The 14,480-nt window shown below is 48.0% G+C and overlaps 1 protein-coding gene across 3 annotated transcripts in view; it reads left to right on the top strand.

Annotated features, from left to right (window-relative positions):
* Nucleotides 1-556: 556 nt before the first annotated feature.
* The window catches only part of SV2B (synaptic vesicle glycoprotein 2B), a 247,360-nt gene continuing 233,436 nt past the window's right edge, over nt 557-14,480 (top strand). The window contains exon 1 of one of the 3 annotated variants that reach the window (XM_027521346.1): nt 557-1,013. The gene's annotated coding sequence lies outside the window, so the exon portion shown is untranslated. Of the gene's footprint in view, nt 1,014-1,586; nt 1,775-2,858; nt 3,015-14,480 lie in introns of those variants that run through there. The other 2 variants (XM_027521347.1, XM_027521348.1) reach the window with 2 other exon arrangements.

Raw genomic sequence — 14,480 nt, 5'->3', positions numbered from 1 at the left:
GACTCAGCCATACATAAGCATGGATCCATTCTCCTCCAAGCCCCCCTCCTATGGAGGCTGCCACATAGCATTGAGCAGAGTTCCCTGTGCTACACAGTAGGCCCTTGTTGATTATCCATTGTAAATATAGCAGCCTCAGTACCACTTTAATGCAATGTTGTCTGAGAGGTCTTAACCAGAGTCGTCAGGCAAGAAGAAGTTTAGGTACCAGATATAAACACTGACGGACTTCCATGGTGGTCCCATGGTAAAGAATCCGCCTGCCAATGCAGAAGACACAGGTTTGATCCCTGGTCGGGAAGATCCCCTGGAATAGGAAATGGCAACTCATTCCAGTATTCTTGCCTGGAAAATTCCATGCACAGCGAAACCCGGCGAGCTGTACCCATGGGGTCGCAAAGAGTCCACACGACCGAGGAGGCATGCACTATCCGAGGATTCACCTTCCCAGGAATTCAAGTCGTGCCCTCCGAAGTGTCTTAGTTTGGGGCTGGTGAAAGGGAGTGTGGAGTGCATAGCGCCCCCTGGTGCCGGGCGCGGTGGAGAGCGCGAAAGAGATGCCAGTCATCAGTAGGGGATGAAACTCGAAACTCGAGGAATAAGAAGTTTAGCGTGTATTGGTCTGCAAATCCAGAGAGCCTGGGTCCCCAGCTGGGTCCCCTGCCCATCAAGCTATCCCAAACACTCCGTCTTGAATCAGAAGGGGATTTAGAAGCGAGAAGAGGTGGCCGCCGCCAATACCTTTAATGCCCAGGCCGGGAAGAAAGCGGGTTAGGATCTGATCCCGCTGAGTAGAGGACCCAGGAGCCTCCCGCCTTGGGTGCTCGGTGTGGCGGGGGCGCGCTGCGCGCTGCGGCGGCGCGGGCGCCGTGATGCAGGTGTGACACCCGCGGACTCCTGCCTCCGCCGGGATCGCCCCAGCGCCGCGTTCTCCCGAGCAGCCGGCCGGGCCACCCGGACTGACCCCGCTCCGCCTGCACCCGGGGGCGGCCTCGTGCGGATTTCCCACCCAGGTAGGGGACGGCATTGCTCGCTCCGGTGCGTGCAGACCCGGCCGGGGGCGCGGAGCCCGCGCGACCCTGGGGGCTCCCAGGCTTGCCTGCTTGGGCTGAAACGTACACGCTGGTACCTCTGAATGTTGTTTATAGTAAATGGCACAAAAGACAGGGGAGAGTCTTGGAAAGCTGGCGCAGAAAAGCAAGCACTTGCCTGCTGCGCGGGGTTGCGCGCCTCTTTGAAGCGGGCATCCCCCAAGGGCTGTTTTTAAATCCTGTTTGAACTGTTAGCGCCATACATAGTTTTGCAACTTAGGCTATTGACGTTGATAACTCCCTTTCCATAAGCTTCCTAGTCACCCCTTTTAGTTTCGGTTCTTTGCAATTAGATGGATGTGTGTGTGTGTGTGTGTGGTGAATGATGTTGTTGTTGGTTTGTTCTTAAAGGACAGATCGAAACCAGGCTTTCACCTGGTACCTCTGGGTTGGGGTTTGTGAGTGTGTATTTGCGTGTGTGGAGGGCGCCCTCCGCGGGCGTGGGAGCCGTTTCTTAGGGACGCGGAGAGGATTTGTTTATAGATGGATTTTAGCGCAAGGAAAAGAACATGATTTGTTCTGCAGGGATGGGTGAGCGGGTGCGTTTAGCCAGGGAGGAGCGAGGCACTGCCGTTTCCTCCGCAGACGGGTGTTAGATATATCTGCTGTCCAGGTTTCAGCCCGGCTGCTGAAACACGATCCTTAAACCAGAAATCACAGATGCAGACTAGCTCCTTTTAAAGGTAACTTAACCTCGGTGTCTGGGGCTCTGGTAAGAGCAGAACGGTAGGGTGGGGTGGGGTGCGTGCTCATTTTTTAAAAAGCTTGTTCAGAAGCAAATGTGGGTGGTTTTGAGGTTCAGGGAGTGGCAGGTGAAGGATGGGAAATAGATACCTATAGGGGAGAATTAGACTTCCTAGCCAGCTCAGTGATCCTTCTGGTCTACCCTGGTCTCTTCTGTTTCTGCTTCTTGCCCTTTCCAGAAGAGGTCACTTACCCTGCTTGCTCCAGTGGGTGCAGCAAGCACAGCACAGGCTCGCTCTGCATCTTTCTTGAGTCAGCAAATACTGGTCGAGCACCTAGTTATGTGTCAGAGGCTGGATTAACCCTGAGGGGTGCAGAGAGGATGAAAACAAAGTCTATTTCCCCAGAAGCTCACATCTGGTGGAGAAGAAACACCTGTAATAATGAGGTATGATAAGTTCAGCAATGTAGATGTGGAAAGAGTGGTGGGAGCAGGAAGAGAGGAATTAATGTGGCAGTGATTTTTTTTTTTAAACGAAGCTCTCCTAGGTGAGATGTTACATGAATTTCAGTAGAAACGGGGTCCCTCTCTTGGTCCTTTGGTCTGTGAGTAACCCCCATCAGTCTCCCCATCATCAGCATCAAGGTTACTATACGTGCAGAGCTCTGTAAGTTACAGCAGGGTTGGCGTTTGCAGTATGTGACCAGATACTAGTAGACACAGACACAAGATGACAACCAAGAGAAAAGAGTGTCCAGCACAGGAGGTCAGGCTTTTTGTTTCTTTAATGGATTGTTTCCCCAAGTTCTAGAACCAGGAAGATTTGGGAGCAGTACATCACAAAGGCAAGGATTCTGGATAGTTCTGAGGGATTCTCAGAGCAGATGAACTTCTGCTTTCATCTCCTTTGGGTCCCTGACCTGTCTGTGCTTGTCCCAGCTCAGATCAAAAGGAAAGCTCTGAACCTGGATGTCTCTAAATGGATGGAATAAAGGAAATCTAAAGCTATTGCAACCAATGTGCTCTGGGAAATAAAAATCCAATCTGACGGATTTTTTTTCCTGGACAAAATCTATGGTGGGTGATAGAAAAATGGTAGAATGAAGAGCTCTTGTGCTATACATGTTGCCAGAGATGCGTCTTACGTGCGTCTTGTAACCTAAAGCATCACTGAGGTATTTAAAAAGCAGATTGGCACGCGTCAAGGACCGTGGGTTTTGATACTCAAACAGACCTAGGTAAGTGTCTTGTGCAGGTTTCTTAGCCTCGCTTTGAGCTTTGGGTTCCTGAGCTGTAACATGGAGATAACAGTGGAATTCTTATAATATAATTACATCATAAGTGCTTAAAAATATGTTTATTGGGAAATGATCATCATATATAAGTTGCTTGACACAAAGTAGGTGCTTAAGAAATGGCAGTTCATTCATTGAGTACCTACTATGTGTCAAGAATTGCTCTATGTGTAGGGATACGGAATTGAATTAAATGAAGTCCCTCAAGGAGCTTACCTTGTGTGTGTGTGTGTATATGTGTGTGTGTGTGTGTATGTAAGATAGCAGACAAATAAATAACAAGATAATGATGCATTATAGTGGAGAGAAATAAAGCAGAGTAAGAGGAATGGGGAGTCTTGCCAGAGGGCGCGGTGAGGATTGTTATTGTTTAATATAGCTTGGTCAGGGAACGCTTTGCTGATGAGTGACATTTGACTGGACCCCTGGGAAAGTGAGGAGCGGGCCAGGCAGATGTCTGAGGAAGAGCATTCTGGGCAGTGTAACAGCACCTGCAAAACCTGAAGCAGGAGGGAGGTGTGTTCATACGAAAACCCAGAAAGAAGTCCAGTGAGGCTGCGGGTGAGTGAGCGAGGGGAGCAGCAGTAGGATTTGAGGCCAGAGGGGTAAGCCGGCAGGGTCACTGGGGTATTGCCTCTCATGATTTCTATTTGTTGCGAAGATTAATATCCTGAGCACTTGTGGAAAGAATTGGCTGACATCTTACACTCGATGTTTAGAAGAAGGCTCGTTGGGAGACATAGGTTCCTAGGTCACTCAGCCTGAGCAAATGCAACCAGCAGAGGCATAAATCTTTCCAAGGTGATGAGAAGCTCAGTGCAAAACAGTGTTTAGCAATCTTTCATCCAGATCAAGGACTGTTTTAGGGCTTCTATTGAACATTTCCTTCGCAATGAAAGAAAGGGCCACCTTTACTGAATAGTCCTGCAGGTATTGTCCCTGCTAGTTTTTAGTCTGTATTCTTGGAGGATGAAAGTAGTTTCTATGGCTATGGAAAGATGTTAGAATCAACTGGAAATACATTGACTGTTGGTGTACCGTGGGATGCATGTACATGATATTATATGGTGCACTTATTTGAGACTTCCATCTTGTAGGCTGAATACGACGAAGATCACAATTTGCTGCTCCACCCCTCTGGGACATCGTTCCTCTACAGCAGGGGTCCCCTACCTCTGGGATCTAATGCCTGATGGTCTGAGATGGAGCTGATGTAATAGTAACAGGAATAAAGTGCGCAATGAATGTAATGCATTTGAATCATCCTGAAACTATCTCCCCTGTCTGGTCCATACAAAAATTGTCTTCCACGAAACTGGTCCCTGGTGCCAAAAAGATTGGGGACTGCTGCTTTAAAGAGCATGGTTTTGGCAGACTTATTGTTACCAAAGAGAAGAGTGTGAGGGGAGGGAGGACAGATCAATTAGGAGTTTGGGATTAAAATACACACATTGGGCTTCCCAGGTGGCGTTAATGGTAAAGAATCCATCTGTAAGGCAGGAGGTGCAGGAGACGCGAGTTTTATCCCTGAGTTGGGAAGATCCCTTGGAGGAGGGCACAGCACCCCACTCCAGTATTCTTGCCTGGAGAATCCCATGGGCAAAGGAGCCTGGTGTGCTGCAGTCCATGGGGCTGCAAAGAGGCGGACATGACTGAGCAACTGAGCACACACACACACTATTGCATATAAAATAGATAAACAACAAGGACCTACTGCATAGCACAGGGAACTGCATTCAGTATCTTGTAATAACCTATAATGCAAAAGAATATATATACGTATTTATATATTATATGTGTCTGATAGAATCACTTTGCTGTACACTTGAAATCAACTGGACCCAATTAAAAAAAATAAAGAGCATGGTTTTGGGGATTTGAGAGCTTCCCCCTCATGGCTGACCCTAGTGCTGTGGGACTGTTGCAGTGTTTCGTGGATAGAAATGGGGTTGGATGCCTGAGAAGCTGGTCAAAGTTCCTGTGAAACAGGATTTGACAAGGTTGGGTCCTGGCTGGGTGGCTGGCTGGGTGTCCCCCAAGTCACCCCTTTAGAAGGTGACTTTCACCTCTGTGGATTTTTCTCCATCCGAGGTCTTGCTGCCTCAGAAAGCCACTTACATTGCAGTGACCTTGCTCACCCCAGACTGAATTTGCAGTGGCTGGAACCCTGTGTGGCATGGCAGGGTGTCTTCTTCTTGCTGATCCCTTTGGTGACAACCACATCACAAGGAGAAGCTTTCCTGATGAGCACATATTCAGAGCAGAGCAGCTGAGATGCCTCCCCTGGGGGCTGATCACATACATTAGGGCTGACCTTACCAAGGAACTATAGGACAAATCTCCCCGCAACTTAGCGGCTTAAGACAGCAACCATTTCTCATTTTCTCACGTGTTTACGGGCTGGCCAGGCAGTTCTTTAGGTCTGAGTGGGCTTGATTCATCTCAGCTGGGTTTGTTCATGTTTTTTTTGTCTGCTGTTGGAGTGGCTGAGAGCTGGCTGCTTGAGGGTGGCCTTACCCGGGGGAACTTGGCTCTGCTCTGGGTAGTACCACATTTTCCAACAGGCTAGCCCAACATGTTCACATAGTATCCCTGGAATCCAAGGGAGAGTGGAAACTTGCCTGACCTCTTGAGGTCTAAGCTTATACTTGGCACACCGTTGTTTCATCTTTGTCTATTGACAAAAGTAAGTCACAAGGCCAGCCAGAGTGAAGGTGTAAAGAGTCTGCCTGCAATGCAGGAGACCAGGGTTCGATCCCTGAGTCAGGAAGATCCCCTGGAGAAGGGAATGGATACTCACTCCAGTATGCTTGCTTGGAGAGTCCCATGGACAGAGGAGCCTGGTGGACTGCAGTCCATGGGGTTGCAAAGGATTGGACATGACTGAGTGACTGAAACTTTCTCTTCAACTCACAAGGCCAGCCCAGAGTGAAGGTGTAGGGACTAGAATATACTTTAAAAAATTATTTACTCATTTGGCTGTACCAGGTCTTAGATACAGCATGTGGGATCTTTGACCTTCTGTTGTGGCATGTAGGGTCTAGTTGCCTGACCAGGGATGGAACCTGGGCCCCCTGCATTGGGAGCACAGAGTCTTAGCTGCTGAACCACCAGGGAAGTCCCTGGAGTACACTGCTTGATGGGAAGAGCTACGAAGGCACACTGCAAAGAGCATGGATACGGAGGGAGGAGGGGAACTGGAATGTCTTTGCATTCAGTATACCATAGGGACATTAATATTTAAAGTCCCCTTGACTAAGGCTCCTTTTTTCCCAAGTTCTGCTTGAATGGACAATGCCTGAAACTTGCCCTTTTCTTTTTCTCTGTTGTTCTCTGTTTCCATGGCTGATCAGCTTCAGACCTATGAATCTTTAGATAGCCATTCATCCACCAAATATTTACTGAGTGTTCCTTACATGCCAGGCATGGGCTTCCCAGGTGGCACAGTGGTAAAGAATCTGCCTGCCAATGCAGGATGCACAAGAGACGCAGGTTCAATCCCTGGGTTGGGAAGATCCCCTGGAGGAGGAAATGGCAACCCATTCCAGTATTCTGTGCCTAGAAAATCCCATGGATAGAGGAGCCTGGCAGGCTACAGTCTATGGGGTCACAAAGAGACAGACATGACTGAGCGACTGAGCACACACACACAAACACGTGCACCAGTCAAGGTAGCAAGGTCCATCCTCATGATGCATTCGTCCTAGCTGGGGAGATGGCATGTAAATAAGTAAATATGTATTATGTGATGAGAGGACATCACGTAAGGAGAGCAGGATGAGGAGTGCCTGGTTGAGTGGATGAGGAGCAGGGTGAAGGAAGGGGTGGGAGTGGTCGGGGTGACATGAAGGAAGAGAGTCAGCCAGACGGATATTTGGGGAAGGACCCTTCTAGGCAGGGAAAGCGACAAGTGTGAAGGCCCCGAGGGAAGAGTGTCCTGGTGTATCCTGGGAACAGAAAGGGCATTCATGTAGAGAGGGTGAGGATGGAGAAGGTGAGATCAGACAAATGGCTGAGAGCTGGGTAATACAAGGTTATCTAGGGCATTGTGTAGACTGTGGCTTTTACTCTGAGCGTGATGGGAAGCCAGTGGAGAATTTTGAGCACTCGCTGACATTATCTGATTTAAGCTTTACAATGATTACCTGAGCTTTAGACCTTAGAATAGACTTTTGGGGTTAAGGGTGAAAACAGGGAGGTGAAGTCAGGAGGCTACTGCAATGATCCAGGCAAGAGGTGATGGTGGTTTGGACCAGGGTAGTTAGTGGTGATAGTGAACAGTTATCAAATTACGGATATATTGCTCTAGGGATTCAAGGATGACTCTACATATTTTGACCTGAGCAGCTAGAAAGAGTGGCCTTTTACTGAAATGGAGAAGGAAGAGTAGTGGGGTTTAACTGAACACCCAATGGGAGATGTTAATTTGATAGTTACACGTGTGGGTCTAGAGTTGAAGGAAGAGGTCCTACAAGGAGATATAAGCTTGAGTATCGTTAGCATTCTTAATTTGTCCCTTCCTTGAGCCCAGTCCCTGCTGTACCACCAGTGCCTTGCATATTGCTTGACACATGGTCTGTGCTCAGTGAGTATTTACTGAATGAGTGAATGGAGTCATTCAATCACTGGAGGTGACTGCAGATCTTTGTTTCAGTGGGTCTTGAAGTGTAACTCCCTGAAGTTATTCTTTTTCTTTTCAAGGTCTCATGAGAGCCTTATTGTGGATCCCACGGACTAAAAACAGACTTTAAATGTGAAGGCTCCAATTGCTTATGTCTTATAGAAAACAATGTGTGATGACAAGTAAGAAGGAGAAACAAGTGGAAACCAAAAAATAGCTCATACTTTCAAAAAAGGAGACAAAATCCTGCGGGAGAGGAGGTTGAAATTCAGAGGTGTGATGTTCTTGGGTTATTATTGTACTCCTCTTAATTTAAGATTAAGCAGAAGCAGGAAAGAATCTTGAAAAAGGAAGATGTTTATTTAAATCGATTTTGTGCCAAGTGAAAGAGTGTCACCAGCTTGCTTGAAAAATCCCACATCTACAGCATCTTGTGTAATCTGTTCCTGTTTATAAAAGGAGAGAAATCAGCAATAGTCTTATAGGAAAAGGGGAGGAACAGTTATGGGGATTAATTGGCGTGACTTTAATTGGAATGACTTCAATCTCAGACTCCAGGTGCTGACCATTTCCTCCCCGTGGTGTGACTGAATATGTGTGAATGTGAGTTTTGTTTGCAGTGATATTAGAGTGGGTGGGAGTGAGGAAAAAATGTAGTCACTGCAATGGCAAATGGCTTCCTCTGTGTGTGTGCGTGTGTGTGTGTGAGAGAGAGAGAGAGAGAGAGAGAAAGAAAGAGAAAGAGACAGAGAGAGAGAGAGCAGGAAAGGGACAACAGCGGGAAAAAAAGAACTAAAGCAGAGAAGGAAATATGAGAAAGGGATATCAAGTTGGCCTCCGTTTGTACGTGTGGATACCAAGCTTGACCATGTTGGAGACTGGATGGAGCGGTGGGATTTGGGATCAAACAAAGCTTGGTTTGGACTCAATCTTCCTTACTTTCTAGCTGTGTAAACCGTAGCAAGTTATTTAATTTCCCTGAGTCCTGGTTCCTTCAGCTGTAAAATGATGATGGTGATGATGGTGGTGGTGGTGATGACAGCGGTGATGGTAGTAGTAATAACACCCAAAGGGTCTGCAGTTTCTTTCATGCTCCTGTTCTTGGCAATAAGTTGGTCTAAATACTAATTAAAGAATTACTGAGTGCGCGCTTAGTCATCAGTTGTGTCCGACTCTTTGTGACCTCATGGACTGCAGCCCTCCAGGCTCATCTGTCCATGGGATTCTCCAGGCAAGAGTACTGGAGCGGGTTGCCATTTCCTCCTCCACAGAATCTTCCTGACCCAGGGATCAAACCCATGTCTTCTGTGGCTCCTGCATTGCAGGTGGATTCCTTACCTGCTGATCCATCGGGGCTTCCCAAAGGATCACTATATCTAATGAAAGAACTGGAAATTCTAAGTGTAGAGAGAGTTTAGAACCTGTCATTTAATGTTGCCAGTGCTGATGAGATTATTTGCATGAGGCCCATGGTGTTCAAAATGAGACAGGTGGACAATAATTAGACTTATGAGCTAGAGATTTCTGAGGTGCCTCAAAGGGAAACCAACCTTCCATCCTCTGCAACAGGCCAACCCCCCAGCTCAGCTCTGGCTTGTCTCATACTTTGTTAGAATTCCTTGATCAAAGTTTTTGAGTCATTTGGATTATGGAGGTGCAGAAACTCTCCATCAGATGCCTCTGGGTTTTGCTCCCATAAAATCTGCCCCATGATGTTTTCTACTGGAAAATCTGCTGTTTTTCCTCCTCCAGGTACATAGTAGGCACACAGTACGAGTCTATTTGATTCATGAATGAGTAAATGCTGTTGTGGTTGCTCTGTTGGCTGAGGCTCCTTGGTTTTTCTCTTTGACCTGGACAAGACGTGACGATGTGAGAGACAGTGCTGAGTTTGCAGCATCTAGTAAGTACTCAGTAGCTAAGGGTTTCCCAGGTGGCGCTCGTGGTAAGGAATCCGTCTGCCAATGTAGGAAACATGAAAGATGTGGGTTCAGCCCCCGAGTTGGGGTCGGGAGGATCCCCTGGAGGAAGACATGGTAACCCACTCCAGTATTCTTGTCTGGAGGATCCCATGGACAGAGGAGCCTGGCGGGCTACAGTCCATGGAGTTGCAAAGAGTCGGACACGACGGAGTGACTAACGTACAACCACAGTAGCAATGGTTTCTCTCTGTTCCACCTCCCTGCTTTTGCTGCCATTCTGGCCTCCTCTGGATCAAGGAGCATCAGGTTTCTCTTGGGGCTCTCAGATGCTTCTGGAGTGAAGACCAAAGCTCCCTTGCTGTCCTGCCCATGGATTACAGTTCACCCACTGTGTCTCCTGGTCCAGTGAAAACCTGCACCGTGGATTCCCTCCTTCAGCCTGTGATCCTATCACATTTCTCTGTTTCTATGGAAGCTCCTGCTCCACGCACTTCCTGTTTCCTTCAGTCTTTAGAGCTTGCTTCTGTCCAGGGCAGCAGTGGGGAGAGTAGCATTAACTTTTTTCTTTTCCCCAAAAGGCAACTGAAAATTCTCCCCTAACCAGAGACTCTGTGTGTGTGTGTATTATCGCTCAGTCGTGTCCGACTCTGCGACCCCATGGACTGTAGCCTGCTAGGCTCCTCAGTCCATGGAATTTTCCAGGCAAGAATATGGAGTGGATTGCCATTCCCTTCTCCAGGGGATCTTCCTGACACAGGGATCGAACCCCAGACTCCCATATTGCAGACAGATTCTTTACCGTCTGAGACACCAGGGAAGCCCAGTGACTCTGTAACCCCTCAGAAATACAATTAAATTGAACTTTTTTAGGAGCTAGAACATATAGGCCATGTCTTCTCTTCCATTCCCACTTTATAGATGGGAAACCTGAGGTCCAGAGCGAGGAAATCACAGATGAAGATACCCTTGGACAAGCGGTGGAACAACCTCATTTCTTTCTCTTCCCGTTCTATGTAGATGCAGGAGAAGGTAATTTGGCCCAACTTCTGGGGCCTTCTTGCATCACAGATGTCCGGGTCTAGCAGTTGGCTGTTCAAGCTAGGAGCTGGGGACCATTAACTGCTTCATACATCAAACCCAGATGATGCATGTGTTGGCAGGAACTCTGGTGCCTAAAAGTCACATAAGCTTAGGGGAGATGTGTGTACTTCACACATGTATTTTCATGGCTCCCCATTACTGAAACCTGCCAATGAACACATGTCTGTCCATCAATACCTCCAAATGTACAAATTTGTTTTAATAAGTATTTCATCGGCAGGTTCCTTTGGCTTCCCTGGTGGCTCGGACAGTAAAGAATCTACCTGCAATGCAGGAGGCCCAGGTTCGATACCTGGGTCTGGAAGATGCCCTGGTAAAGGGAATGGCAACCCACTCCGTTATTCTTGCCTGGAGAAGTCCCTGGACAGAGGAGCCCGAGGGGCTACAGTTCCATCCAGTCAGGAAGAGTCGGACACGACTGAGTGACTTTCACTTTCACGTTTCATAGGCGGTTTCCTTATTGGGCCCAGAACAAGTTCAGGACAATGGAAGGACTTACTTGGACTAGAGGATCTTAGTGTCTCAGAGCTGAAGGGACTGTAGGAATCTAAACTCCCTACTAGGCAAAGACAGGAGCTGAGTCTAGAGAAGGAAACGACTTGCTTAAGGTCCTACAGTCAGGGAACACTAGAGAGAGGACCAGAGCCCAAGTCAGGCCTGCAGAAGCTAAGTTCATCAGACAGTAGAGAGCAGAGAGACCACGATCACAGCAGCGTTATTTACAAGGTATGGAAGCAACCTAAGTGTCCATCAGCGTTGACTGCATAAAGAAGCTGTGGTACATGCATACAATGGAATACCACTCAGCCTCAGGGACAAACGCAATTTTGCCATTTGCAACTACAATGGAATACCACTCAGCCTCAGGGACAAATGCAATTTTGCCATTTGCAACAACATGGGTGGACTTGGAGGGTATTCTGCTTGGAGAAATAAGTCAGCCAGAGAGAGGCAAGTACTGCATGGTGTCATTTGTATGTGGAGTCTAAAAAAGAACCCAGCTAGTGAATGTAACAGAAAAGAACCAGACTCACAGATTCAGAGAACAAACGAGTGGTCACCAGTCGGGAGAGGGAAGTGGGAAGGGGCCAGGGAGGGGTAGGAGATTAAGAGGTACGAACTACGGGGCATAAAATAAACAAGCTAAAGGGTATGTATTGTGCAGCACAAGGAATATAGCCAATACTTTATAATAACTGTCAATGGAGCATAAGCTTTAAAAATTGTGGATCACTGTGTTGTGCTCCTGAAATTTATATAATCTTGTACACTGCCTGTACCTCAATTAGAAAAATTAAGAAAAAAAAAGAGAGCACAGGAAACGAGGCCCGGGTGCCCTTCACGCTGAGAAACCCTCTGCAACATGACGGATGGTTCCCCCAGGCAGTTGAGAGCCTGGGCGGCTCCCCTGCAGCTCCCTCTGAGAAATCCTCTGGGGGTTTCCCCTGCCGGTGACCCAAGCACAGGCCCAGTGAGCGGAGCTCCTGGTCTGCCCGCGGCCCCTGCTCTCCTGCCAGGCGCAGGGTCTGACCGTGGCCTCTCGCCTGATCGGGGGCAGCAGATGGTGCGGATCGGAGCCCAGCTGGCACGTGGGCGGCTCTGAGGGAGCAGAAACGGCTTGGCGGGGAGAGGCCTGCACCAGACCAGAGTCCCGGGCGCCCCTAGGACCGGGCTAAAGAGGTCACTGCCATGTCAGGAGCTCCTGACCTTGGCCCTGGAGGGCTGAAGGGACTCAATTCCACTCCTGCGGTCCCCACCCCACCAGGATGAGTGATGAAGGCAGCCCACCCATGGTTGCTTAAATGTCTGTGGGTTACAGGCGGCTGCTTTGAGTATTTTTCAGCAAAGCATAAAAATTAAGCTTGAAGGAAAGGGAAGATCTAGGAAAGCAGAGTAAAGGTGGTAGCTTCAAAACTAAAGTGGTCGCACAGGCAACTCTCGCTCGATGTTACGTGGCAGCCTGGATGGGAGGGGAGTTTGGGGGAGGGTGGATACACGTATACCTATGGCTGGGACCCTGTGCTGTCCACCTGAAACTATTACAACACTGTCCATTGGTTATGCTCCAATATAAAACAAAAAGTTAAAAAATGAAAGCAGTAAGAGGATCAGCCCACGTGGAGTGGTAAAGAGGTCGATTAGAAAGGGTCAGAGCAGAGGCTTCCCTGGTGGTCCAGTGGCTAGGAGTCCGAGCTCCTACTGCCGGGAGCCGGGGATTTGATCCTTCGTCAGAGAACTAGATCCCACAAGCCGCAACTAAAGAAATCCTGTATGTGGCAACTAAGGCCTGGTGCAGCCAAATAAATAAAAATAGATATTAAAAAGACAAAAAAAGAGAAACGGTCAGAGCAGCATGGAAACAGGATGGGATGCTGAGCTGAGCTCTCCTCTCACTCCCCACGATGGGTGACTTTGTCTTCATTTGGGGGTCCCAGCCCATCGCTGTGCCAGGCTCCCTGCCTCACATCACGGGGTTGGGGGCCTCCTGTTTCCACAGTGACCCAGTGTGGGGGACCAGGTAGAGCTCTCACAGGCCAGGTTATTCCCATCAGTTTTCTCAGATTCATCCGTGTCACTGCCAGGTGGATGTCCTGGGACTCTCAGCCCATTTTCTCCAGGCATGTAAGTTCTCTTCTGGCTGGCTTGACCTTCCAATTATTCCTGGATTCTTGAGCTTCTTAGAGAGGGTAGAGAAAACAAAGAGTCCTAGATTCAGTCTCTCCTGGGTTCCCGGCCTGGCCTTGCTTCTTACTCAGTTGAGATCTTAGGTGAGTCATTTAGCAATGCTGGGCCTCAGTTTTCCAATCAGTAAAATGGGAATGATGATGGTTTTACCTACTCTGTAGAGTCACTGATGGCAGATACTATTAGATGCTGCATCCTCAGTCCAATGACTAGTTGAGGTCCATTTACAGCAGCAGCTGCTGCAGACTGAGCCTGTCACCTCCAGATTTCCTATGCATACCCCAAGATTCCCTGCAGCCTGCTCAGGGCTCTCATTTGCTCCCTCTGCTCTCACACTGGGGAGACGAGGAAATGCTTAGGACTTGTCCATTTGGGAAATAGAGGGGAAAGTCATGCTGGTGTTATAAGAATCACCTTCAGCATTTGCTCGGCACCTCATGTTCCAACAGCAGGTGTCCTCACAATAACCCTCAAATAGGCAGCTTATAAGTCTGTTTTATTTTCTTACAGATAAAGAAATAGAGACAGCAGAGGTTTCATCTTGCAGCAAAGTTAGCTTTGTACTGAGGACCCACATGGATGCATTAGACATGGTTCCTCTAGGAGCTTGTAGTTTGATCATGTGACAGTAATGATGATTATGATGTATATATGATTTCATTTTATTTCATTCTTCCAATCCCTGTGAAGTGAGAGTTTATTGTCTCCATTTTGTCATGGAGTAAACTGAGGTTCAGAGGCGTTAAATAAGTTTCCCAAAGGTTATTGTTGTTGTTCAATCTCTCAGTAGCGTCTAATTCTTTGTGACCCCATGGACTGGAGCACACTAGGCTTCCCTGTCCTTCACCATCTCCTGGAGTTTGCTCAAACTCATGTCCATTGAGTCGGCGATGCCATCCAACCATCTAATCCTTTGCTGTCCCCTTCTCCTCCTGCCTTCAATCTTTCCCAGCATTGAGGTCTTTTCCAATAAGCTGTCTCTTCACATTAGGTGGCCAAAGTATTGGAAGTTCAGTTTCAGCATCAGTCCTCCCAGTGAAAATTCAAGGTTGATTTCCATTAGGATTGATGGGTTTGATC

This window comes from Bos indicus x Bos taurus, chromosome 21 (assembly GCF_003369695.1).
Source record: "Bos indicus x Bos taurus breed Angus x Brahman F1 hybrid chromosome 21, Bos_hybrid_MaternalHap_v2.0, whole genome shotgun sequence".
Lineage (NCBI taxonomy): Eukaryota > Metazoa > Chordata > Mammalia > Artiodactyla > Bovidae > Bos > Bos indicus x Bos taurus.
This window is presented reverse-complemented; position numbering and strand designations above follow the sequence as displayed.